This window comes from Cervus canadensis, chromosome 1, assembly GCF_019320065.1.
Source record: "Cervus canadensis isolate Bull #8, Minnesota chromosome 1, ASM1932006v1, whole genome shotgun sequence".
NCBI classification, from domain to species: domain Eukaryota; kingdom Metazoa; phylum Chordata; class Mammalia; order Artiodactyla; family Cervidae; genus Cervus; species Cervus canadensis.
In genome coordinates this window covers 16,812,161-16,839,124 of record NC_057386.1, presented here as the reverse complement: position 1 = coordinate 16,839,124, position 26,964 = coordinate 16,812,161, and positions in this window count along the sequence as shown.

The following is a 26,964-nucleotide window of genomic DNA, read 5'->3' as shown; positions in this document are numbered from 1 at the left end:
CTCAGCTGTCAATCTCATCAGCCCCAAGGGCTCAACTAGTGCGTAGATTAGGTGGTTCCAGGAGCTCCTGCCTACCTCCTCTCTCCCAGACCCCTGGACAGTTGTCGTGGCGGACAGAGCCTGATGTCATGTCACATTCTTTCCGCCAATGGAAAGGCACCTGCCCTCAAGAGTTCTAGAAAACAAACTCTTGCCCAGCTTTATCGATCCTGGAAACCCACATTTTCGTAAAGTTAATTTACTCCTAAGGAGGTGTGAAAAAATTTTCAGGTCCACCCAGAAATCCATTAGAAGGGGTTTTGGCATTTACAAAATGTTATTATTTTCCCCATTATGAGAGTAATACATACTCATTGAGAAGAATTAAGAAAATACAGAAAGGTATTCATGGAAATAAATAAAATGCCCTAGAATCTTCTCTCTCAAAAATAATCATTATTAGCGTTTAACATGCCATCTTCCCCCCCCCACCACCCGTGCACAACTATTTATAAGATTAGGTAGTGTGTTATATATAATTTTGCATCTCACATTTTTCATTTTATACAACCAGAGCTTTTCCCCCATGTCATTATCTAGTCTTCAAAAATGGCATTTTAATGACTACGTGGCATTTCATTGTCTAGTTGTACAGAATTTATGTAGCCAGTTCTCTATTTGCAGGCATCGAGGCGGTTTCCTAGTTTTCATGATTATAAATGATGCTGCGATGAATATCCTTGTCCAGGAAATCTTTATCTGGGTTTCTGACAATGTCCCTAGAAGAAATCCACAGCCGGGAAATTACGGAGTCTCAGCTCTGCTGTTTGCTACCTCTCGCCTTACAGATGCTCTGGAGAAGTGAGTGGCTCCTGTCACCCCCTGAACTGGTAGCCTTTACTGTCACCTCTCAGACCGGGATGGGAGAATGAGGATCTTTTATTCATGCCGGGGAGAAATGCAAAGGGGTCCCCCTGGAAGCCTCCCTAGGCTACTTACCTGAACCCACTCCATGCAAAGCATAGCTTCCCCTGCAGGAATCATTTCATAATTAACTTAGAGACTAAAGCATATTTAATTAACCATGGAAACCCTCCCAGCCATCTGCCTCTGTTTTTATTTTGAGGAAGATGGCAGACCTTTTTTTTTCTTAGCTCTCTCTTTTTGGGGATGAAGCTCATTTCCAGCATCTCGGTTCTCGAATGGAGCAGGGCTCCGACTCTGCTGTGGTACACAGGAGAGGTAGGACAAGGGGCTTAGCTTGAGACGGCAGACAGGGTCAAGAGGTCATGCCAGTCCCTGCCTGAGGGCAAGCTAGGTAGGCAGGCAAAATACAGAAGGTATTCGTGCAAAGAAGTAAAATCTACCTGCACTTGCCCTGGTTGAGCACTGGCCATTTGACAGGCTCAGCCCCTGAACTGCTGTGTTTTTCTTTCTCTCTCTTTTTTTTTTTTTAATATTTATTTATTTGGCCATGACAGGTCTTAGCTGCGGCAGGCAGGATCTTTGTTGCAGGATCTTTCCTTGTGGTTCGTGGGCTTAGTTGTCTGAGGCATGTGGGAATCTTAGTTCCCCAACCAGGGATTGAACCCTCGTCCCCTGCATTTCAGGGAGGTTTCTTAATCACTGGACTGCCACGAGTCCCTTGGCTGTTGTTTGAACATCACAGGCCTGAGGAGCATCCATGCAGGAAGAAAGCTTAGAGGAAAAGGCCCACACTCCCGTTTCTCAGGTGAGGAAACCAAGGCCAAGAGAGGCTCAATGTGAGCCTGAGGACATAGTCTGAGGACCTACTGTTTCTCTCCTTTGTTGTGCCCCCAAGGAAGAGGGTATGGCTTTGATCTCAGCTGTACTCCAAGGCCGGAGGATTTAAGTGGAATCCTAAGAGCTGTAATGGCCCACAATATTGGAGCACTTTAAAATGTGCAAATTGTGTTCCCAGATCACGTATCACTGGACACCCCCCCAGCCCCAGTCTCCTCTCTAGGGAGACTCAAGAGGTCACGTGACTCCTCCAGTAGCCAGCTGGTGAGTGAGTCAGGAGGCTGAGATGTAAACCCTGAGTGCTTTGATCTGAATTGCTAATATATCAAAATGACTTTCATTTCCATGGCATTCCTCAGAAGTCCCTGACTGGGAGCTCAGGGAAGAAGGGTCCAATGGAATGTTAGTCCAGTTATTTCTCCTGACATCACCTCCTCCAGGAAACCTTCTTGGACTCACCCCCCTTCCCCCACTCAGCTCAGCCGGGAGGAAGGACTGGTTCTCTGCCCCTTTGTCATCCCGCACATACCTCAGTATTATAGCCCAAATCTCTGAACTTCCCATTCCTACTGTCCCCAACTCCAGCAAAGGGCATGGCTTACACTAATAGGTCAATAAAGGAAATTGAATTCAGTGAGACTGAAAGTGGACACAGGTGTGATTACTTCAGTGGTTTCCCCTCCTGCTGCCCCCTCACTCTGGCAGGGGGTCATCTGTGATCCCTCTTGGGGGGTGATGTCCTGTGTGCCTTGGGATGGTCCCTGAGGGCTGCCATATGGACCCGCTCATGCTGCCAGGCTGGCTGTGTGCCCCAGATCCTAGAGCTGTCAGCAAAGATGGAACTAGTCCACAGACCCCAGCCAGGTAGCATTACCTATAATAGATGTGCGAACAGGCCTGGCATGGGTCCGGGGACATCGACCACCACCAAGAAGCCTTGTGTTTTTGGGTGAATCATTTCCATGCTCTGAGATTCATTTTCTCCTTTATCGGGCAAGCAATTAGACTAGACCTTTTGATCCCTGACATTCCATGTCCTGTGACTTTATTTATCATGACCCCTGGGAGGGTCCAGGAGTGGCAGGATGAGGACCAGGGCAAAAAGATGGAAAGTCATGTCCAGAAAGAGGTCGGAGCGCTGAACCTGATAATCAAGCAAAAAATGCATTCCTTGTATCAAAGGTCTGAGCCAAGCAGGAAAGTGCAGAGCTTTGAAGAGTTCCTGGATCTATTTCAATGTTCCTGCCAGGCTGAAAATCTCTCTCCTTTAAAGATGTAAAAGATTTGCTCTCTGAGACTGCCTTCAATCATATTCTGTCCTTTTCCAGCCTCTGCAGACAACACTGAAGGAGAAGAAATCCATGGTGATGAATTAAGAATCTGTAGATATTCCTCTTGAGCTGCCTATTAAACTCAAAACAGGTTTTGGCTCTGATAAAATCAAATCAACCAAGAAAACCTTTGATGGCAGAGCACTGGGGCATCCCCAACCCAGAACCTCGCTGCTGTCTCCCCAGCACCACCCACCTCCGTGCCCCCACACTGCCTGGGCCAGCCCGTCTCTGAAATACAGTAAAAGGACAGTGGAAAGCTTTTTTTTTTTCCTCTCGAGGGTGTGACCTACAGAACAGAAAAATAAATCAATCAGAGGGAGATGAAAGTAAAATGCAGCTTCATTCAGGGAGCTTTAGGGGGAGAGAAATAGAAAGCGTTTCCATCAATTTGCTTTTAAAAATCAAGACTGGGGAGCATGTAGCTCTAGCTGGTAAATATAACCAATAATAAGAATACACTTTAGTTATCAACTGTGGCCAGTTACTGAGAGAGGCTGAAGGCAGAGGAGGAGAAAGAGGTTCAAGGCATGGGGAGAGAAACAGGGTCAGAAACAGGACTAGAAATGAGGAAAATATTGAAACAGAGAGAGGCAGAGAGAGCGCAGCAACAGATTCACATTCAAAGAAACACAAACATTCAGACCAAAAAAAAAGCATACACACACACACACAGAGACAGTGTGAAGAGAGAGATGGAGGGGCACAGGAAGAGAGAGACATCTACAGAGAGATATGAGAGGATTGAGTTTATTCAGGAAAACCATCTATTTAAAATAAATACGGTCAGCTAGATTGGTTATTATTATTTTGCTTATTGTCTCTAAAGAGACAAACATGACCAGAATAAATTCTTTTTCTCTTTTTTTTTTTTCAGAAATCCTTTGTAATGCGTTTTCATTCTTACCTAACCTTGAAAAGCACGAAGTTTCTTTGAAGCCCATGTGCCTCACGTGTGCCCTAGCAGGAAACCCCTCGTTCATTGTTCTGGGAAGGAAGACAGCAGCCTCAGGTGGTAGCCTTTTATTTTTTTGTTTGTTTTAATTTATTTTTACTTTATTTTTGAGGCAGTGTTGGTTCTTCATTGCTCCGCAAGCTTTTTCTCTAGTTGTGGCAAGTGGGGGCTACTCTTTAGTTGTGGTGGGCGGGCTTCTCATTGCGGTGGCTTCTCTTGTAGAGCATGGGCTCTAGGCATTCCAGCTCCAGTAGTTGCAACTCAATAGTCAGGGGCTCAGTAGTCGTGGCTCCTGGGGTTAGTTGCTCCATGGCATGCGGAATCTTCTCAGACCAGGAATTGAACCCTTGTGTCCTGCATTGGCAGGCAGATTCTTTACCACTGAGCCACCCGGGACGCTTAGGTGGAAGTCTTCCACCTAAGATGATGCCACAGCTGCATTTTCACAGCTGCAGACTTGGGGAGGGGGGGGTCTCACTGCTCAATGTGGCTAAATGGTCACACTCAGCTTGACACTGTACACCCCTCGAAGTAAACCTCGCTTGCCCAGAGATCCCTGATTCGGAATAAGGTATGATTCTACCAGGGCCAGAGCTGCTTGTGCCACTCTGGTCCATGTTGGCTGATCAAATGAGTGATAGAATAAGACAGAAGCAGATGTGCTTGGAGAGTGATGAGCACCAGCCACTCTGGCCATCGTACTCAGTAACAGCTTCCCAAACCTGCCAGCCTCTCTCACTCCTCGATGCCAGGAACACCCTCTCCTTCCTCCCTGCCTCTGCCTGGTGAAGTCTTCTCATCCATCGATCATCAAGCAATTCATACATACTGAGCATCTCCTCTGGGAATCCGTCTCCAACCAGCGTCTGCTTCCTGGGAGTTAATTGTTCCTTTCTCTGGGTTCTCGTCATTATTATCAGTCGTTGCTATGCTGCTGTCTTGGCATATTCTGTTCGAGAAGACTTAACCTTGGAACTGTTATTTGGGGCTGGAGGTTGCTTTGTTTCGGGGCTGTCCTGTGCACTGTAGGACGTTTAATATCGTCCCTTGCCTCTACCCGCTAGATGCCAGTAGCCCCACCACCCCCATTGTGACAACCGAAAATGTCTCCAATCACTGTTAAATGTCACCAGGGAGAAAAATTGAACCCAAAGATGCTGTAACAGAATGAGCTGTTTGGGTGCGTCAGCTCTCAGAGAGGGTACATCCTCTGGACCCTCAGTGCTATAGTGGTGCCTGGTATGGAAAAGTCACCTGGATCCCGTGGAGGGAGGATGCAGACCCTTGGGCTGGGACCATGGGCCGTCAGACATTGAACTGGCCAGCTATGCACATGGTCACGCTGATCACCGCCATGGGAGTGCGTTGGCACGTGAGGTCTGTAACCAAATCCACAGATCGCTACTAAATGCTAACCTACTGTGAGCTGTGGGGGACACGCCCATGGAAAAGAAAACCTTCTACATTTAAGGCACGTGCAATGATCTGGTTCACCAGAAAAGGCCTTGCAGCCAAGGGATGCTGAGGTAGAAACATCAGGCAGCTTAGAATGAGGCTGTGAAACAGAGCAGGTTCCTCTATTAGGGGTTAGGGGCTTCAAGATGGGAAAATCAGAGTGGTCTCCTACTCCTGGGGAGGGCTTAGTGTAGAACTTGACCTGGGCCTTTCAAGGTGGGTGGGACCTGGATGAGGACAGTGGAGTTGGGTTAAGTGTGGCATGGCCTCATGAGGGAGACTCCACGTCCTGGGGGGTGCCTGGCTGGCCCCAAAGTTGGTTCTTGATTCAGGGAGGCCAAGTGTCTCTGAGTGTGTCCTGAACAGCTTTCATCAGGGATACTGGTCACAAATGCAGATTCCTCCAAACTCAGTGAATCAATTTCAGAGGGGTGGGTGGGCCCAAGACTCTATACATTCACATCACCCCTCCTCTTCCAAGATGATTCTGTTGCTTGGTTACATTTGAAACCCACTTCCTGGAGGGGAGAGCCATGGAACAGGCTTAGTAATAACCTTGGTCTTCCACCTTGGGCAACCTGTAGGGTTTAACACAGTGTAACAGAGTGATTGAGCAGACAGGCAGTAGAGCCACACTGCTAGGTTCTAATCCAGGTTCTGTCATTTTTAGCACAAGCTTAGGCAGTTTACTTGAAATTTCTGTGCCTCAATCTTTTCATCTATAAAATGGAATTGACAATTTTCCTGCCTCATAAGGTCTTTGTGATCTTTGTGATAATTACATACATGTTTATATGCTTGGCATGGTACCTGGCTGTTAGTAAATGCTGACATGATAGCTAATAGTCATCATCATTTTAAAAAATTTTATTTATTTGACTGTGCCGGGTCTTAGTTGCAGCATGTGGGATCTTTATTTGCCACATGTCAACCAGGGATCGAACCTGAGCCCCTGCATTAGGATAATGAAGTCTTAGCCACTGGACCACCGGGGAAGTCCCCTGTCATCATTTTATTTTAGCATTTGGTGCTTGCTAAAGGTTTCCCTGGTGGTTCATATGGTAAAGAATCTGCCTGCAATGTGGGAGACCTGGGTTTGATCCCTGAGCTGGGAACATCCCCTGGAGGAGGGCATGGCAACCCACTCCAGTATTCTTGCCTGGAAAATTCCCATGGACAGAGGAGCCTGGTGGGATACAGTCCATGGGGTTGCAAAGAGTCAGACACGACTGAGCGACTAAGCACAGCATAGCACAAAGGTTTGGAAGGGCTGAAGTCAGTTTTCTTTAAAGTATGGTCTGTTGGGAATTCCCTGGTGGTCCAGTGGTCAGGACTTTGTGCTCTCATTGCCAAGGGTCTGGGTTCAATCCCTGACTGGGGAACTGAGATCCCACAAGCCTCATAATGCAGCCAAGAACAACAACAAAAGTATGGTCTGTCGCCCACAGCCCTCCTCTGCTTCCCCACCCTGCTTCCAATTACTTCCAAACCTGAGGTTACAAGGGCCCCTCCCTCCTCCAGTAGGAAGCTGAGCCCCGAGGGTCTCTGCTGCTAGAGAGGCAGATACAGGGTCACCAAAGAATGTCCTGGAAGGGTCAGGTCCCTCCCAGTTTGAGACCTGAGTGGAGACCCTTCTTGCTTCCCCGGCTCTGGGGTGGATAGACATATTGTCATTGCCAGATGGCATGTAACTCCCTAGCAACTCTCTCCCTGAGGGGTCCCAAGTCAGGGCAGAAAAGAAGGGAGGGCAGAAAACGGCTCCATCTGTAAAGAAGAGCCATGGCCCCAGCCTTCTTCTTGTACTAACATGACAGTATGTCCAAAACCCCACACACTATCTCTCTGAGCCTCACAGTGACCCTGCGAGGTGGGTGGGGAGGTCTTGCCCACCCCATGTAAAAAAAATAATGTCTTTATTGAACTCAAATTCACATACCATGTGATTCACCCTTTTGAAATGCACGATCCAATGGTTTACAGTATATTCCCAGACTTGTGCAACCGTCACTACTACATAATTTTAGAACATTTCATCACCCCTTGCAAAAAAGAACATTTTCATCACTCCTACTTTATGCGCCTTCCCCCAGCCCCTGGCAACCACTGATCTACTCTCTGTCTCTATGGATTTGTCTATTCTGGACATTTCATATAAATAGATTCAAGCAGTATGTGATCTTTTTGTCTGGCTTCTTTCACTTAGCATGATGTTTTCAAGGCTCATCCATGTTGTAGAATGTATTAGTGCACCATTCCTTTTTATGGCAAAATAATATTCCATTATATGGGTGTGCCACATTTTATTTATTCATCAGTTGATGGACATTTGAATTGTTTTCGTTTTTTTGGCTGTTACGAATCACGCTGCTAATGAACATTTGTGTACAAGTTTTTTTTTAAATTTTATTGTGTTAAAAGTCACATAATATAAGGTATATTATTGTAACCATATCTAACGGTACAGTTCAGTGGCATTAAATACATTCACATTGTTGTGAAACTCTCACCATCATCCATCTCCTGAATTTTTAACCTTCCTAAACTGAAACTCTGTCCCCGTTAAACATTAACTCCCCATTCCACACCCCACCCCACCCCCAGCCCCTGGCATCTACCAATTGTGTGCAAGTTTTTGTATGGGCATATGTTTTTATTTCTTTGGGTATAGCCCTAGGAATATAATTGCTGGGTCGTATGATAACTCTGGGTTTCCCAGGTGGCTCAGTGATAAAGAATCTGCCTGCCAATGTAAGAGACACAAGAGACTCAGGTTCCATCTCTGGGTTGGGAAGATCCTCTGGAGGAGGAAATGGTAACCCACTCCAGTATTCTTGCCGGAAAAATCCCAGCAAGAATAGAGGAGCCTGATGGTCTATAGTCCATGGGGTCAGTGTAATCATATCAAATCCATGCCTTCCATTTAGTAAGCACTTTGGGGCTAGGTACTGTGCTGAGTACTTTGCATATCCTACAAGGTAAATGTTAACATTCTTATTTTACAAATGTGGAAACCAAGGCTCAGAGGGGTTAAGTGCTTTAGCTAAAGACACACAGCTGGTAAAAATCAGTCTGACTTCAAACTCCATTCTCTTAGACTTTCCTGGCAGATTAAGATTCTGCATTTCCAATGCAGGGGTTGCAGGTTTGATCCCTGGTTGGAGAACTAAGATCCCACATGCTGTGTGGCAAGGCAAAAAAAAAAAAAAAAAAACCCAAAACACCCATTTTCTTAACGACCAAAATGTCTACAGATTGGATAACTAAGGGATCTGATAGGGGACGTGCTGCCAGGGGTACTGAAGATGGGAACCTAGCTCGGCCCCCTCTCTAGAAGGCTGATATTTGGGGAAATAGATATGCCCTGGAGCTGATGGTTCTTCCTGTGATGGTTTCAGCCTCTTTGGACTTTCACACTTTAGTTTATAGTGTCAGTCATGGATGTTTGCTTACTTATTTATTCTTTTCACAGGAAAAAAAAGCTGATGAATGTTTAATAAACGAGGCTCGAGTATTTGACCAGTGAATCAGAAAGGTCTCCACGTGTTAGGGTGGTGGTGGTTGTGGGGATAATGCACCCCCATCTGCTTCAATGGAAGTGGTGCTGTGGGGAGTGAGGGCCAGGATTCCATCCTGGACTGATCCAAGGGGCAGAAGATCCATCCATCGACTCTCTACGGCAGGATCCCCAAGCTTTCTGGGGATCTCTCAGGGGACAGCAGCTGGTGACGGTGCTGCTAGTGGGTAAAACCAACAGCTGCATAGGACGGACTAGCCCAGGGGCTGAAAGCTTTTCCTGTAATGGACCAGATAATTTTAAGCTTTGCAGGACATTTCTGGTCTCTGTCACATGTTTCTGTCCTCTTCCTTCCCCTTCCCCTACCCCTCTTTTCTTCTTCTTCTCCTCTCTTAACCATTTAAAAATATAAAAACCATTCTTAGCTCACGGGCTTTACAAAAACAGACTGTGGGCCAGATTTGCCTACAGGCCAGTTTGCTAGTCCCTGATGGAGATGAATCTCAGAAACTCACTTTGATGCATTACTTCTTGGAGTTTTTCATGTATTTATTGAACACCTACTATGTGCATACCCGCCTACCAGAGAATGCTCACATTCTTGGCCATGAAAAGAACATGACAATAAATGAAGAAGCTCATTCTAGTTGCAGTGGGATGAGGTAGGAGGAACAGCAGTGGGCCTAGAGAGAGCAGACCTGGGTGGGTACCTGACCTGTTCCCCCTAAGAGCCTGCAGAACCACAACTGTGAGATACATTAAAGATAATATATTCTTTGCAGGATTAAAGAAGCTCAGGGGGAAAATAATTGTGAAAAGCACTATATAATAGGAGCTATATTTAGACAGTTGGATTATATGTACCTATGCATAGTTGATTGATGGTATAAAGACTGTATAAAGCTATGATATCAGAGATGTCACAGGTTAGGAGAGAAAAGAAATTGACTGAGATTCTGTCATATGGGACTTACTAAGCTGGGTACTTTCACCTGTGTCAGACTGTGTATTATTTAGGCAGTGGATCAATCAGGATTGGGCTTGGTGGGTTCCTACAAGGAACCAAAATAACAGTTGCCTAAACTGGATAGAAGATCTTCCCAGGTGGCACTAGTGGTAAAGAATCTGCCTGACAATGCAGGAGATGTAAGAGATGAAGTTTTGATCCCTGGGTCGGGACGATCCCCTGGATGAGGGCATGGCAACCCACTCCAGTATTCTTGCCTGGAGAATCCCATGAACAGAGGAGCCTGGTGGGCTATACTCCATGGGGTCATGAAGAGTCAGACATGACTGAAGCAACAGAGCACACATGCAAACAGGATAGAAGTATGTCTCTCTCTCTTTTAAAATGCAAAGGTAGGTGGCCCAGAACTTGTAGAGTAGCCCCACAGTGTCAAGAACCCATACTTCTTCATCTGTTTCATTTTCCTTGCATGTAGCTCCCAATCTGCAAGGTCATCTCATGGTCCAAAATGGCTGCTAAGCCCCCGACCATTACATCTGCATTCCAGGCATCTTAAAGGAGGAAGGAACAAAGAAGAAGAATGCCAAAGGACAAAAACCAGAAGACTTTTAAGAAAGTTTCTTACAAACTGATTCTAAATATTGATGTTTACATCTAATTGGTCATACCTAGCAGCAAAGGAGGCTATGAAATTCAGTCTTTATCCTGAGGCCATGAAACCAGCTAAAACTAAGAGGTTCCATTTTTTATTTTTATTTATTTATTTATTTATTTTTCATTTTTTAAAGAAGAGGACAACGAATCAACTATCTATGGTTGCTGTAAGTAGCAAATTCACAGAAATGTCAGGTGTCTGGGTGGCCAGATCAGGGAGGGCTTCATCAAGGGAGAAAGACTGAGCCTGGTCTTGAAGAAACTGATTATGTTTTAAGTGGTTGACATGAATGGAATGGGCTTTCCAGGAAGGGGAAAGAACATAAGCAGAGGGAAATGCACTCAGTGTGGGGAAAGGTAGTGAGAAATCGGCCTGGAGCCCTCCTCTGGAGGGGGTTTGAGAATTAGTGCTGGAAAAGATAATAAAAGTAAACAGTAACCAGTCAGGAAGGGACCCTACCACCTTGGGTGAAGTATGGCTCCTTGACCACTTTGTGACCCCTCAGAAGCTCCTCCCCTGTGCTCCCCTTCCTTCAATTTGTCACCCACGTAAACGCCTCCTGCCAGGGCTGCCCTCTGCTGGACATGGTTCTCGGGGTCTCTGGGTGGGTCCTTTCAACACAGGTCCAGTCCATCCATCTCCCGCTGCATCCGTCTGGCCCTTGGAGAAACTTGACATCTTTGCCCCACTAAACCTGCAGGTGGGGACTATTCCCTGCTCATGGTCTCTCCTTTCTCTGCTGTCGACACAGGCTGCTCCTGCTGGTCTCTTGACTTTAGATATTTTCAGAGGTGAGTTGGTCCCAAGTCTCTATTTTCTTGCCATGTGGGTCACAGGTCAAGTTTTCAAGATCTCTGATTCCAGCTCCACAGTGGTATCTGGCCAGTGGTGTCTTGGCTTCGGGAGATGGAGACAGGTGGGCCTGGGGTTACCCCAACCCCCACCACTAGCTGAGGAGTCTAAAATGACCTGTCTTCCTTCCATCATCTCTGTTTCTATCTAGCCTTCTCTTCCACATGGGCCGAGATGTGTGATGGGGCAAGCGTTGGAGAACCAGTGTGGGGCCAGTCGTAATAAGCCCTTCTTAGATGGCCTGGCACTTCCCTGCAGCACGTGTGGACACTTCTCACCTGAAGTCCTGAGCCTTGGGGCCTCAGGTGAGATTCCACAAGGGCAGGGCAAGTCCTCACTGAACATTTTGTCCAATAGGTTACACTTATTGAGCGTTAGCCACATGGCAGGCACCATTAGCCGTTACCTATAAGGGTGTTACAAGTGAAGAAACTGACAGTAGAAGTGAGCAAGGGCTGGAATATCCTGGAGAAAAAAGTTATGAGAAATGAGGCCAGAAATGAGAGGTGGGGCCAGATTGCGGAGGCTTTAGTGCCAAGCTAAGAAGCTCAGGCCATCTCCTCTGGGCACTTTGAAGGATTATCGAGCAGGTTGTAATGTGGTCTCAGTTGCGCTTTTAAAAATCTGATCTCAAAGCAAAGTGTGGGATAGGTTGGCGAGAGAGGGCATGTATCTTCAAATTAGAATGTGAATCCTGGGCAGGGCTGGGATTTGAGGAGGAGAAAAAGAGGAGCAGGAAGAGCAGGAGGAAGGTGGAGGGGAAGAGAGCAAAAATCCGGTAGAGGGCACCAGGGGGTCGGGAGACAGAGGAGGGAGAGGGAGGAGGGAGAGAGGATTTGGGTGCTCTGTTTCTTTCTTTTGATATTTCTTTGCTTATTTGGCTGCATCAGGTCTTAGTTGCGGCATTTAGGATCTTCACTGTGTCATGCTGGGGTCTTTCATCATGGCACAGATTCTCTAGTTATGACACATGCCCCACAGCATGTGGGATCTTAGTTTCCCAACCAGGGAACAAACCCACATCCCCTGCACTGCAAGGCAGATTCTTAACCACTGGACCACTAGGGAAGCCCCTGGGTGCTCTTATTTCTTTCTTCATTTGCTCAACAGGAAGCGCACAACTTCTGATCACCTACTACATGTGAGAGGGTCTCAGATAAGCAATGCAAGAACCACCCATGGTCCTGGCAGGACCTCACAAAGTGGAAAGGAGGAGGGTGCCAGTGAACCTGTGCAGGGCCCTTTGGGCTTACGAAGAGCCTTCACCAATATGATCCCACTTGATCCCTGTACCTGCTCTGAGTAGTAGGTGGGACACGCATTCTCATACCCATTTCAGAGATAAGAAAACCGAGACACAAGCAGGTTAACTGACTCACAGCTATACAGTTGGGTCAGACAGAGCTGGGACTCAAATTCAGTGCTCTTTCTGTTACATCAAGTGTATACAGGAGAGGTACCCAGAGCTCTGGGGGATGCAGAGTTGGGCAGAATGGTTAAGGGCTAGGTTCTAAAGTCAGACTGCCCGGCTCCAAAGCCCAGCTCCATCTCCAATGAGCTGTATGAACCCTGCGCAAGTTTCTTAACCGCTCTGTGCTTTAGCTCCTTGTAAAATGGTAAGAATGATGCCTACCTCGTAGGGTTTACTTGTTATTGGCTGCACTGGGTTGCTGTGCCAGTCTTTCTCTAGTTCTGGCGAGTGGGGGCTACTCTAGTTTCGGCAAGTAGACTTCTCATTGTGGTGGCTTCTCTTGTTGCAGAGCACAGGCTCTAGGCGCATGGACTTCAGTAGTTGAGGCGTGTGGGCTTAGCTGCTCATCAGCATGTGAAATCTTCCGGATCAGAGATTGAATCTATGTCCCCTGCATTGGCAGGAGGATCCCCAACCACTGGACCATGGAAGTCCTCATAGGGCTTCCTGAGGTTCGTTTATGATATTGCATGTCAAGTGCTCAGCCCTAAGTAAGCACTCGCTAAGTGATTTTACAGTTACTATTGTACTTTGAGGTGAGTAACACAGGGAAGAGAGTTTGTGCAGAAACAATGAGCCAACCCAGGGGCATGAGCAGAGACCCAGGCCACTGTAACGACCTCTTTCCTATGCCCAGATTCCCTATAATAAATTCCCTGTACCTAACCTCTGCTTCCTCGCCTGCATCCTTCTCCCATCCTTCTCTTCTCCCTCCATGTTTCCCTTTCTCCCCTGCAGGGAGCTCCTTGCTCAGTTCTGCCGGGAACCCTGGGGGCTAAAGACCTTGCTGACACCTTCCCACCCACTCTGTGTGACTGTGGGCCAAGAGCCAGCCTTCCAAACTGCTTTGAAATCTGCTGAGGTGCACACTCCAGAAATATCAGCTGTTCACCAGGTCTGCTAAAGGATGTGGCCGGAGCATCTGGTGTTTCCTGGGGGGAGAGTTTTCTTTAGGCAAGTGCCTCCCTTCCTTATGTCATTTTTCCTGATCCTCAGTCCACATGGTCTCCTTTTTATTAAAAGGAGGAAATGGGAGAGAGGGAGAGGGAAAGGGGAGGGAATAGGGCAGGGAGAGAGAGAGAGAGAGAAATATTATTCCAGTCTGCCCTCTGGCTTCACAGAAGGTAATCAGGAAAGAAAGGAGGTTAGGTCTGGGCTCTGTGGTTATCACAGCTATTAGCGGGAGATTATTTGTTCATCAGCCTGTAAAAAGTTGCCATCTTTGGCCGAGGTAATTAGAGCCTAGGTGGCTGGCCAGGTTGGGGTATGGGGGCGGGGGGTGAAGCTGTCATTTCCAATTCACCAGCTGCTCCATTTGCTGCGTGGTCAAGAGGTTCAAGTGAAAAGGTTAATTAAGAATCAGAGGATTTGTTCTCCATGTTAAGTTGTCTATACACAGCACAAAGGTCATATCTATACATGATAAATGCTTTTAAAAAACCAACCCAATTCCACATGCATGTATCAACACATGCACCTCCTCTCTAACCTCCACCTGCCAACCACACCCTCATCTTCCTCATCTTCTCTGGACCAGGTGTTTGCTAGGCTTTGTTCCTTAACGGGGGATGGGTAGCAGATGCAGTGTAGGCGCTGCTTTTTTGTGTTCACTTGGGAAACGGGGTTCATACCACAACAGAGAGCAGCCCACAAATATGTGGGCTCCTTTCACACGAGCTCTCATCTGCTGTGTGTCTCTGGGCAAATCGCCTCCTTTGTCTCAGGGAAGGTTGGAGTAGATCAACAATTCCTAATCATCATGGCCTCTGCGTATGGGGGTGGGGATGGGGAGGAGGTTGTAACAGAACATCTTGGACAACTCCTTAAACTATCCCCTCATCCTGGGATTCTGATATGTGCTTTCCACCCAATGTGGTCCAAGTTGTTGGTCTTTGTAGTGGGTGCTGTGGGTGTGACCTGATCCCTCCTTCAGGACCAAAGGTCTTCATTCTTCCACCTGTTGGGAGTGTTGGCAGATGATGACTGTCAGCTGAATCCCTCTCTGGGACTTGCCCTCAGCCAAAACAGCAATCTCACTCAAGGTCATGCCACCTTCATGCTTCCTGAGGGCAACCAGCATCCAACTATGAGTGTGGGAGTGTAAATATCCATTCCTTTGGCCTCAGGACAGGACAAATCAGTTCATCCCAGCTCCAGAGCTCCACGTAGAACTGAAAGAGAATTTTGTTGAAACTTCAGCCCTGTTCAGCTCCTCTCTCTGCCCAGTCCCACTTCCTTCACTCACTTCCCCAGCCCTCACTCCCACTTGTTGATGCCAAAGGCACCCTTGATAGATTTCCTGCATGTAAATCTTCATTTCAGAGACTGTTTCCCAGGTAACCTAGTGTAAGACAATACAGTTCAAAAAAAAATTGAGGATCACCAGATTTGATGAGCACCAGGGCCATCCATACATTCATTCAGCAAACCAGTGTCTGGCACCCGGGATAACTTTAGTCCTAGAAGTCTTCCTGAATGAGGAAGGGTTCCAAGTGGGCCTAAAGGGCAGGCAGAATGTGAAAGGAGGAGGAGAAGCAATAAATTTAATGGACTTATGTGTGTGTTGTGCTGGTTATTATTGTTTGATCTCAGCTCATGGAGCATCTACCACAATGGAGATACAGTAAGCAAATGGATTTTTGAAATTATCTTTGGGCTTCCCAGGTGACTCAGTGGTAAAGAATCTACCTGCAATGCAGGAGACACGGGTTTGATCCCTGGGTCAGGAAGATCCCCTGGAGGAGAAAATGGCAACTCGCTCCAAAAATCTTGCCTGGGAAATCCCATGGATAGAGGAGCCCGGCGGGGCTACAGTCCACAGGGTCTCAGAGTCGAACATGACTTAGTGATTGAGCACCAACTTACTAATTCCAGGTCTAGAGCCATACTGTCTGACCTCTAGTGGGTGCTGGATTATTGCCCACTGAAAATTCTATCTTGTTCCTTCCATGCAATGTGTCCTTTTGGCATGCCCTCTTTAAAAAGTGGTGACCCACCTCTACTGCACAGTCAGTATCAAAAAGCCAGAGGAAATTCCCAGTCCCATAGTATTATTAGCAACCTTTATTTTGAACCTACCACCTCTTTTCACGTTCAATCTTCTCTGAATTGTCCCTGCAGGTTTCAGTGGCTGCTATTGTCCTGTCCCCTGTCCAGGGCTTTGCAGACTCTCATGACTGAGTTTGCCTTCCAAATCTTTAGCCTTTGACTCTGTCCTCATTTACAGTCCAGACACATTCTTCATCCTATCTGTCTCCTGCCAAGTCAAGGGTCTCCCCAGCTCAGACCAGTCCAGGCTCTATTCCAGTATCACCCCCAAGTGGTCAGGTATCCTGCTGGCCTATAACCCCACGACTATAGACCATGCTCAGCATTACTGGCAAGGGTAGCTGCAGCTCTTAGGGCTGCCTGGGGACTGTGGCTCTGGCTAGGGCACAAAATTCAGGTGGGCTTCTCATTCTCTTTTGTTTTTTTTTTTTTTTTAATCTTTTTTTATTCTCCAGGGACTTCTTTTTTTTTTGCTCCAAGCTGCTTTTTTTTTTTTTTTTTAGTTTTGTTTATTTATTCTTGGCTGTGCTGGGTCTTCATTGCTCTGCGGGTTTTTCTCTAATTGTGGCAAGTGGGGGCTACTCCCTAGTTGCGGTGTGTGAGCTTCTCATTGCAGTGGCTTCTCTTGTTGCTGAGCATGGGCTCTAGGGTTCAAGGGCTTCAGTAGTTGCAGTTCCCAGGCTCTAGAGCACAAGCTCAATAGTTGTGGCACTTAGTTGCTCCTTGACACGTGTGATCATCAGGGATCAGGATCTAACCTGTTATCTCCTGCATTGACAGGCAGATTCTTTACCACTGAGCCACCAGAGAAGCCCAGTCTTCTCAGTCTAAGCACGGCAAGAAATGTGAGATCACTTCCTTTCCAGGGTCCTTCTCCCACCTGATCTTCTCCCATCTGATACGGTGTGGCTTCTGGCTCTTAATGCAGTCCCCCCAGGAGAAAGGTAGGTTTGAGTGGAGCTGAGCCCTCAGTGAGGCAGTTGGAAGCTTTGTCTTAAAGGAAATCAGAAGGGAGACAGGAGAAACAGGAAAGGGCCGAGGAGGAGGAGGAGGAAGGGGAGAGGTTCTGTCCTTGGTGCTGAACAACAATCCCACGAATAATTAGCTGCTGAGCTTCTATTCATGGTTCAGCACGGTTCAGCTGTGCGCTGTGAAGAACCCAAACGACACAGGGAACCCGGTTCTTGCCATAAAGTGTCTTTTAATCAAATGGGAGACAATAAAACACCCATGTGAGAACACAAAGGAATAATCCTAAACAGTCCGTATAATGATGGGTCTCAGAAAACTGCACAGGAGGAAAGGGTTCTGGCTGCCTTGATAAAAGGGTCCCTGAGACAAGCCCCATTTTTAAGATCTATGCCCTTTAAGAAAAAAACACTTTATAATGAAATTTTTTTTCTTTAGTCACCATATCTTTCCCTAGAGTATTTAAAGCCTAAGGGTCTTGCATAAAAATCCGTTAACCTAACTGCAGCAGTGCAGTTTAAATTTAAGTGCAAATGCTATGTTTGAAGTGTAAGCATATGATTGGTTTTTCACTTGTGTCTTTAAAAAGGATTGGTGAGTAATTTTTGTCTGAGTGCCCAGCCCCAGACTGTATGGCCATGGTCTCAACTCTTACTTGTCATAGTCACACCCAACTGCCCCCGCAGCAGGGGTTCCAAAAGGTCACTGCTGAGAAAGTGCTGTCCCACCTCAGTCCCTCCTCTGACCTCTGCTTTCTCAAGACCTGGGTCTGTTGGGACCATGTCCACCCCCCTTCTCTGCTCCCAGCATGTGTCTTCTTTGCCTTGAATGGGGAGAGGCTGCAATTGGGACTCTCTCTTTAGTTAGAGATCTCTCTGCCTTCCCCATTTATTTGCAGAAGGGATAAGAGGAGGCAATTTGCCTGTGCCTTCATCTGTATCTTTGTGAAGGTCTTCTACTCACAGAGGAAAGGAATTGCTTTAGCTCTATCACTGGAATTGGAAGCTCCAATACTTTGGCCACCAGATGTGAGGAGCTGACTCATTGGAAATGACCCTGAAGCTGGGAGATTGAGGGCAGGAGGAGAAGTGGGCGACAGAGGATGAGATGATTGGATGGCCTCACTGACTCAATGGACATGAGTTTGAATGAACCCTGGGAGATAGTGAAGGGAAGCCTGGTGTGCTTTAGTCCATGGGGTCACAAAGAGTCAGAAATGAGTTAGTGACTGAACAAGAGCAAAAATCACGGGGATTAGAAAGGTTAATATTTTATCACACCAATACTCGGATCCCTGACTAACTTGCTACATGAGGAGGAGGTCTCATGTCTATCGGTCTCAATTTCTCATTTAAACTAGAATTGACTGGACGGTTGAGCATAGTTCCTGCTGATTTATCCTCATAGTCTCTGAATCAAAAATTTTGGTTAGGTCCTTACTCACCTTGGACATATGTGGACCCCATTCATCCACCTCACTCCCTGAAGTCTTAACTTCCTGAGAGAAAATACTCAGGAAATTCTCCATCCATGAGCATACTCTTTATTCTCACACGGGAGTATTGCTTTCAATTTTATTTGGTTTCCTACCAGTGGAGCTGGGTTAGACAATGTGGACTGTAAAGGAACCCTACAACCGTCTCTTTCCTGAAACCTTGATCAGAGCCAGCCTCACCAGCAAGAGCCTCCTTTAATTTCTATTAACTCTCAAGAGAAAAGGTGTGACCAGCCCCAAAGCCTTACTACCTTGAAGGAGAAAAGAGAGAACAGATTTTTCACTCCTCCAGACAAAGGATGCCCACTTAAGCCTTCAGGAAGGGACTGAGTGATGCTGAGAGGGGGCTGGTGCAGGTAGGATAAGACGTGAACCCTGATTCTGTGTGTGATAAAGATTCCCCAGGAAGGCTTCTTCATAGGTGCTTTCAGAAGCAGCACTGAATCAGAATTTGCAGAGAGATGGGGATACTCATACATTGTCAAGACAGAAGATCTTTTTTACAGTGCATCTTGACTTGGGAAGTCGAACGTGTTTGGGGAGCAGGAGAGCTGAGTGGGCTCCAGAGGGCCCTACTGAAGGGTTGGGTTTTTGTCCTGAGACTCCTGAATTTGCCAAGACTTTAGGACTCAGATATAAGTTGATGTGAGTGTGTGAATATGTATGGAGGAGACCATGGGGAGGGAATTTATTTGGGCCATTATGGTTTGATCCAAACTAGTTCTAATTTGGTATTAATTCAATGTTTATTAGTAATTGGTAATTAGCTCCAGCTCAGCCCAGGCCCCAGGGACTGGCTGTCAGGTTGTGTAACTGCTTTCCTGCTGGGAGGAAGGAGAATGGGGCTTCAGTGTTTGGTAAATATCAGATTGTGGAAGAGAAATGGAATTTTTTTCTCTTCAGTCCATCAACTTTGTTATTCTCCATTGCTGTCCTTGTGGATTCTGCATCCCCTAGGCATCCCTGAAAACTCTGTCGCATTTGGTGTGGCTGGGGACAGAAGAAGAAATGCTGGGAGGAGTAGCTGGGGGAGAGTCTAGCCCTTCACAGAAGGAAAGTGAAAGTCTCTCAGTCGTGTCCAACTCTTTCTGACCCCACGGACTATACAGTCCATGGAATTCTCCAGGCCAGAATACTGAAGTCGGTAGCTGTTTCCCTCTCTAGGGGATCTTCCCAACCCAGGGATCAAACCCAGGTCCCCCCGCATTGCAGGCAGATTCTTTACCATTTGAGCTACCAGGGAAGCCCTCACAGAGGAAAGCCGACCATGCAGATCCAACCCTCCTTCATTTCTTGCCTCCAGTCCCATTTTGACCCTACTTTCCACATATTACATGGCCTTCAGCAGAAATCCAAGAGTCTTCCCTTTCAGGGGCTCCAGAAGCTTCCTTGCTAGGTCTCCTTCTTGCTCCCTCCCCAGAAGCATCAGCACTGGAGCCAAAGCTAGGTCTCCCCACTCTCTGCCCCCACCAACCCCAAGTGCACTGGGAACCAGTCTTGGGAATGGCAGGAAGGGTGGGGAAAGTGTGTTGAGTTTGTTGACATGAGTGAGTCACTCTGAGTGGGAGCAGATGACAAAGACTATGACTCAGTGAAGGGAATACAATGTGGGTGAAGGCAAGGGGTTTGCACATCCTTACCTGCTCAAGGAAATAATGGAAACTAGGGATCTCGGAGTGGGGACAGCTGTATCCACTGATGTTGTGTTGGGTGTTGTCCTGATGACCTGGCATTCTCGGGTCTCTCTTTGGGTCACCCAGGTACGTGGCATTGTCTTCCTGATCTTGTTCCAGCTGCATTCTTTGCTGCTTTTCTGTGTATCTTGTCTTCTCTCTTTGCATGTGTGCATGCTAAGTCACTTCAGTCATATACAACTCTGTTCTACCCTATTGACTGTAGCCCACCAAGCTCCTCTGTCCATCGGATTCTCCAGGCAAGAATACTGGAGTGGATTGCCATGATCCTCCAGGGGATCGTCCCGACCCAGGGATTGAACCTGCATCTCTTATATCTCCTGCATTGGCAGGCAGATTCTTTACTGCTAGAGTTACCTGGGAAGCCCTTCTATCCTGTTTAGGCCACTATTATTTGGGGTTTCTTGTAGGAACCCACCAAGTTCGATCCTAATTGATACACTGCCTAAAGAGCACATAAACACAGGTGAAAGTACCCAGCATAGTAAGTCCCATATGACAGCATTTCAGTCAATTTCTTTTCTCTCCTAACCTGTGACAGCTCTGATATCATAGCTTTATACAGTCTTTATACTGTCAATCAACTATGTATAGGTACATGTAATCCCAACTGTCTAAATATGGCTCCTATTATATAGCGCTTTTCAAAATTATTTTCCTCCTGAGTCTCTTTATCCCACAAATAATATATTATCTTTAATGTATCTCACCGCTGTGGTTCTGCAGGCTCTTAGTGGACCAAATCAGGTACTCATCCAGGTCTGCTCTCTCCAGGCCCACTGCTATTCCTCCTACCTCACCCCACTGCAACTAGGATGAGCTTCTTCGCTTATCGTCATATTCTTTCCATGGCCAAGAATGTGAACATCCTTTGGTAGGCAGGCATGCACATAGTAGGTGTTCAATAAATATTATATGAAAGGCCAAGAAGTGCCACAACTACTGAAGCCCTCAAACCCTAGAGCCTGTGCTCAGCAACAAGAGAAGCCACTGCAATGAGAAGCCCAAGCGCCTCAACTAGAGAGTAGCCCCGCTCTCTGCAACTAGAGAAAAGCCAGAGCAGTGATGAAGCCCCAGCACAGCCAAAAAATAAAGAAAGAAATAATTTTTAAAAAAATAAATAAATCATTTGAATTAATGAAGGCAATTCTGAGTGCTGTTATGAGAGGTTATATGTCCAGCAATGAATTATCTACTGTAGTGGATGGAGTGGACAAAGTCTCAGAGTGGGATTTGGGAGAGCTGGGTTTAAGCCCCCACCCTGTCCTTCTCAGCAGTAAGGAGGAGATAAGGTAGACCCCTGGGCTTCCTGGGTGGCTCAGTAGTAGAGAATCCACCTGCAGTGCGGGAGCTTCAGGAGACATGGGTTCAATCCCTGGGTCGGGAAGATCTCCTGGAGGAGGGCATGGCTGCCCGCTCAAGTATTCTTGCTGGAGAATCCCATGGACAGAGGAGCTTGGCGGGCTACAGTCCACGGGCTCGTAAAGAGTCAGACACAACTGAAAAGACTTAGCATACAGCAGGTAGCCCTCCACTTCCCTCCGGGTAGTTGTGAAACTCAGGCCAGCTGATGGAAGTAAAAGTCGATTATAAAGGGCTGCCTCTCGTGGTCCCTCTCATCTGGTGTTAACTTTTTATCTGGGGCTGAGTGAGGTTGGTGTAATCAGCGATTCTTCGAGGAAGTGAGTGTTGATCTGGGCTCTAAATGTGCAGGGAACAACAATGGCAAAGGTCCAAAGGAGCAAGGCGTTTGGGGTGAGAGACAAGCAGGGCCTCTGTGGAGATCGTTTCTGATGTTAATTCAAGACTCAGGGCACTAGGGGAGCTTCTGGCTGCTGGGGCCAAAGCTTTACAGACCAGTTGCCCTGGCTGAGCTGTGTTCTGTTCAAAGCATGCTTGTTACAAGGAACCACGACCCACCGACTACCTGGGTATGTTGCTGTTTGTCAAAGAAAACAGGCAACCTCTAAGTCTCTGCACTCCCAATGCAGGGGGGCTGGGGTTCAGTCCTTGGTCGGGGAACTAGATCCCATGTTCTGCAGCTAGAGATTACATGTCACAATGAAGATGGAAGATCCTGTGTGTGCAACTAAGACCCAGTGCAATCAAATAAATAGATACAAATAAATATTTTTAAAAAAAGAAAAACAAAAACAAACTCAGGCAGCCTCAGAGTAGCAGAGATGGGCCTCAGAGGCTGAGCTGAGAGGCAGGGACTCTAGCCTTCTTCAGGCCCTGGCGGACTGCCCACTTTGCACAGAGCTATTTTAACTGCTTCTGCCTTCTCTCTCTGTCACAGCTTTTTGGTTTCAGTCCTCAATGTAGTTTATGTGTCTCCATGATGTTCTCAAGAGAGAGCATTTCTGGTGACCTTGAGTCAGCCTAGGGATGAAGCAGTCGCTTGTCCACCCCTCATCCAAGTGCCTGTGGCCAATAGGGGGGACAAAGTCACATGGCGCATGGCAGAGGGTATATGGCTTTCCCCATTTAATGTCAAGGGGCAGGAGTCTAGAAAGGCAGTCAGGCAGGGAACATCAAATGACTGGGATTGAGGACAAGTCCTCAATATCATTTCGCAAAGGTTTTCACAATCTTTAGTTGTGGATTCTGGAAAAAGGAACAGAGAAGTTCCCACAGTGACCCTGCCTGAACTTTGAGATTTACCTTCATTATCGCTTCACTCACTCACTCTCTAATGCCCACCTCTGACCATGCTGTCTCCCCGCCTGGCTCTTCTCCATTGACTGAAATCCACCAATCCTTCAAAGCTCAGCGCTGCCCCACCTCCTGCCAGAATACTTGTTTAGTCACTCCATCGCCTGACCGCCCTCTCCTGGATGATCTTGAGGGCAGGAAAGGGATGGTTGATTGTCCCCATTTTGCAGGTGGGAAGAGTGAGACCTGAAGTGGCTGTGTGGGTGGGAAGAGAATGACAAAGCAGAAAAGGAACTGGGTAGGAATTTGGGTCCTAACTCTCTGTGTGATTTTGTCCAAACCTTTTACCTTGTCTGGGTTTCTTCACTCAGTGGTGGAGACTGAACCAGATCAATGACTTTCAGTCTATTGTTTTCCACCCATGAGCACGCATGCTTGCATCTCCCTCTGGTTCCTACAGGATGAGTCCTGGGCCTGTAGTAATGGAAACCCTCATCCCCTTCCCCCAAAGCTCATCAAAACAATGACCAAAAATGGCATTGCAGGGTTACTCTTGCATCTGACCTAACCTACATCACAAAATTCAAAGCTTTTGCACTTGATATTTAGGAATGATTTACCGAGCACTGGGTCACTGTCTTGAGAAACTCCAGGCCTCCCAGGTCTCTCCTCTCAGGGGCTAAGATGCCCAGATTCTGGGCTTTCTGATGTGCCCAAGCACTGGTTCACTCAGGGAGAGGCAAGGCTGGGCCAGGGCTGGGTGTCCCGCGTGCATGCCCTTCAGTGACCAGGGGCTGCTGTGTCCCTCTTTGCCACTTCCCCCTGCATGAACACCAGACCATGGCCAGTGACAGGGAAAGTGGGTCAAATGTTCAGATTCTTCTGCCAGACTCGAGTAGATCAAGTTCATCGTGCTTCCCAGCCCTCATCCCTGGGGCTCTGAGCTGCCTTTTCCCATGTCTCTGGGTCCCTTTCTCTGGTCTCCAGTGAACACAGCCACACAGGAAGCCTGATTTACCAAGCCTTGTGAAAGTCGAGAGATGCTAATAGATCCCCTGGGGTTGACAGACTGGGGCGACGGCTGGCACAGAGAAGGCAGACGGCATGGCAGCTCCCATCCTGAGGCTGAGCCCAGCGGGCCATGCCGGCTCCAACACTGCCGAGACACCCTGATCGAGGTCATTTCTGCCTCCGTGTGAACAAGCCAAGCTCAAGGGCACTGTTGGCTTGCCCTGTGGGGGTCTCTAGGCAGCACAGAGGGGCCTCCCTGGCGAACCCAGGTGGAAAATCTTTCTTGTCCTGGGCTCAATCCAGCCCTGAATTCAGAGCCTGAATGTGGCGGCGGCAAGTGCAGGGTGCTCCATTCCCATGGAGCTTAAAGCTCCGGCAAGAAGGAAGAAAATTACTCTTATTAGGACCTGGTGGGTAAAGGCCACTCCTTCAAGCACCATCTTATTCCTTCCTGGCTTCCCAACATCCCCAAACTGCAAGCAGCACTAGTGTATTTATAGGGACATTGCCTACAACCCAGAGATGCCAAGCAACTGGCCCAGAGTAACACAGATGGCCAGGAATTCTGCCAGACCCATCGCCCAAACCAGGGTGAGAAAAGCCAGGAATGGGAGTTTAGGGTGGATGAAATGGAGCCTGTTTCTTCCTTCCCTTGTCCTGTGTGGGGGTGAAGACCCTCTTCCTGCACCAGCCCCCACGTGCCTCTCCTGAGACCCCAGCCAGGGCAATATCTTTTCTGTTCAAGAAGAAATAGAATCCTCATCTGCTAGCAGAAATCAATAATTTATGAACTACTGCTCCAGCCAGAGCAGAGAGTGATTTTTTAAATGCTTCTGAAGATACAATATTAACAAGTCTTCTAGAGGGTGAAAATATTTGAATTGGGGGAAATGAATGTTTTACGAGTTGGCGGGGTGGCGGGGAGCAATCTCCTGAGATGGGCGTGTGGCAAGGCAGGAGGCAGTGTTGGACTGGGGCTGACAGTGTCTGGGGGCTCCAGACCTGAAGCTATAATTCAAAGGGCAGAGCAGCTTCAGAATGGGGCTCAGCAAACGACTCCAAACCGCCTTCCTCCCTGATGCTTGTTAGGTGATGGCCACGCATGTCCAAGTCTAAAGCGACTGTGAATTTGAAATTTTTAATTTTTATTTATTTATTCATTTGGCTACACCTCGCAGTTTGTGGGATCTTAGTTCCCTGACCAGGGATCAAACCTGCATCCCTTACATTGGAAGCATGGATTCTTAACTACTGGACAGGCAGAGAAGTCCCTCTACTGTGGTTTTTAAATTCTGGCTTCTTGGGACCTGCTCCCTTGGCATGGTCCTCCCAGCCTTCCCACTAGTCATTCAGTCATGTCTGACTCTTTGTGACTCCATGGACTGTAGCCCTCCAGGCTCTGCCCATGGAATTCTCCAGGCAAGAATAGGATCTTCCCAACCCAGGGATCAAACCCAGGTCTCCTGCATTGCAGGCATATTCTTTACCATCTGAGCCACCAGGGAAGCCCTGGTGTGGGATGGAGACGGTGTGATGTTCAATCGGTATTAGCTCCCTGAATCACTGTACAGCAGACCACCCCCTGCCACACTGACTGTGGCTTTGCTGATGGAATGTCACTCGTCCACATCCAAGCAGAGATCTCACATGTGCTTGCTTGGATGACTTGGCCTCCTCGGCTCCAGCCTTGCACCCTGAGAAGAGCACACCTCCTGCAGCCACTGCTCCTTCAACCCGGGTCCTGGGATGAGAAACAGATGAGGCAGAGCTGAACCCATCACAGCCAGGAGTAGCCACCACGGCTGGGCTGCTGACTCAGGAGCTCATTGGGGGTTTTTTGGTTTGTTTAAGATTTTATTAATTTCTGGCTGCTCTTGGTCTTTGTTGCTGCATGCAGGCTTTCTCTAGTTGCAGCGAGCGGGGGCTACTCTTCATTGGGGTGCACAGGCTTCTCATTGCAGTGGCTTCTCATGTTGTGGAGCACGGGCTATAGGGCATGTAGACTTCAGTGTTTGCGGCTTGTGGGCTCCAGAGCACAGGCTCAGTAGTTGTGGCTCAAAAGGGCTTAGTTGCCCCTCGGGCAGGTGGAATCTTCCCAGACCAGGGATGGAACTCGGGTGCTCTGCACTGGCAGGCGGATTCTTAACCACTGGGAAGTTTGTGAGCTCATTGTTGTAAGACGCTGAGAGCTGGGGGCAGTTTGTCACAGAATCAGCATCGTCACAGAAGAGTGACTATACCCTTCCCACCCCTCTGTCTCCACCCTTGTTGGAAAAACATCTCCTTGCCTGTTTGCCCGGCATCTCCACCCCCCCGTTGTCAGATGCATTCCTTTTGAAGAGTACCCACTTTCCTCTTAGACATGCTCCCAGCAAAGAGAGCAAAGCAAGCTTCCCAACGTTTTCCATGATGAAAACCCTTTCACAGCATCAACCCATGTCTCAGACTGCACCCCCCACCCCACCAGGTTCAGTGGTTGTATGTTGGTAGCCATTGATTGGGACCAGGTGACAATGAGGGACACAGTGTTTAAAAAGCAACCATGAATTCATTACCCTTTAAGACTGACTTTTTTTTAATCCAATGTAACAACAGTTTATGACCATTTGAAAAGCAACAGACAAACAGAAAACGTGTAGTATTCTGTCATTGTGTGATACACTACAGATCATGGCTTCCTTGCAGTCTGAGACTCCAAGGTACCAGGGAAAGACTCCGAGGAGATACCATCAACACAGACTACGCACCAGCAAGCCACTTAAGCTCTCTGGATCTCAGTTTTCCCTCCTGGAAAATGGAGATACGCATACTTGTGCTGTGGTGTTTTCATAAGGATGAAGTTTGTGAAAATAGTGGCAAAGCACTTAGCAGACATGAGAAGTGCTTGGCTAAATTTCTCCTTTGTTCTGTTCTGTCTTGCTGCTTATTTAGCCCTTATTTAGCCCTGTGACCTTGGGCAAGATTTAGAGCTGGCTCTCGGCTTCAGTTTTCTCACCTGCAGAATGGAAGCACATACTTATCTCATAGTATTGTTTCGGGAATGATCCAGAGTTCTGGATTGAATGAACCTGGACCACAGTAGATACTAAAATAGTTTTCTCCTCTCTTCTTTTCTTCTTTTTGGCTGTGCCTTGTGGCATCTTAATTCC